Genomic DNA, 392 nt, shown 5'->3' on the forward strand with positions numbered 1-392 from the left:
TTTACACTTTCCTATCGTCCGGGTTCTAAGAACATCAAACCCGATGTGTTGTCTCGCGTTTTTGAACTTTCCGAGCGCCCGTCCACTCCCGAGAGTATTTTACCTGAGAGACTCGTCGTCCGTCTCCACTTATGGGAGGTCGAGTCGAAGGTCCGCACGGCCTTAGAAGGGGTAACGCCTCCGCCCGGTTGCCCACCGAGTCGATTATATGCGCCGGAGAAGTTACGGTCCGACGTCATTCGGAGGAGTCATTGTTCCAGCCTGGCTTGTCATCCAGGGGTGAATCGGACTAGTTTCCTCGTAAAACAGCGATTCTGGTGGCCTTCTATGGCTCGTGACGTCCGAGATTTTGTTTTGGCCTGCTCCGATTGCGCTCGTGGTAAGACTTCCAA

The sequence above is a fragment of the Sinocyclocheilus rhinocerous genome, unplaced genomic scaffold (assembly GCF_001515625.1).
Source record: "Sinocyclocheilus rhinocerous isolate Xijiao unplaced genomic scaffold, SAMN03320098_v1.1 scaffold2982, whole genome shotgun sequence".
NCBI lineage: Eukaryota > Metazoa > Chordata > Actinopteri > Cypriniformes > Cyprinidae > Sinocyclocheilus > Sinocyclocheilus rhinocerous.